We start from the raw sequence: 658 nt of genomic DNA, 5'->3' as shown, positions 1-658 counted from the left end.
TACTACTCTCTCTCTCTCTCTCTCTCTCTCTCTCTCTCTCTCTCTCTCTCTCTCTCTCTTCTTTGCTAAGTAACTAATTAGTTTCAGTTGTGGGTTATGGGTTCGATTAGTTTTCTCACTTTCTCATTAAGATTATTTTCATGATGTTTCATATACACAAATATATACACATATTTTTGCAATATAAACTCAGTGCAAGCTTTTGGCGTAGGGGGTGAGACGCATCATCTTTTTATGAGATGGAGGGGAAGGGTTCAAGTCCTTTCCAACGCAAGTACCATTTTACCAAAAAGAAAAAATAAGTTTACTTTAGCAGAAGGGTAGTTTGGACATTCATTCGAATATAGGGCCACATGTCAAGGACATGTCAACAACTGATGTCATGATTGAAGGGAATTTCAAAATTTGGACTCAGGTGATCAAAATTGAAAGTTTAGGGACCAACTTAATTAAAAAAAAAAGTTAAGGTATCGAACTGATTTTAATCCTAAAGTTTGAGGGGGTAAACTAAATTTAAGCCATCTATTTATATCATGATCACCCTTTCCTTTTCTCCTTCGCACCATTTCACAGTTTACTTCACAAGTGAATAGCCGATCATTTCAAATATCCAATTCAAACTCGGAATCTAGTCTGGACACCCACATCCTCTTTTCAA

The sequence above is a fragment of the Fragaria vesca genome, linkage group LG5, assembly GCF_000184155.1.
Source record: "Fragaria vesca subsp. vesca linkage group LG5, FraVesHawaii_1.0, whole genome shotgun sequence".
In the NCBI taxonomy this organism is placed as follows: domain Eukaryota; kingdom Viridiplantae; phylum Streptophyta; class Magnoliopsida; order Rosales; family Rosaceae; genus Fragaria; species Fragaria vesca.
This window is presented reverse-complemented; position numbering follows the sequence as displayed.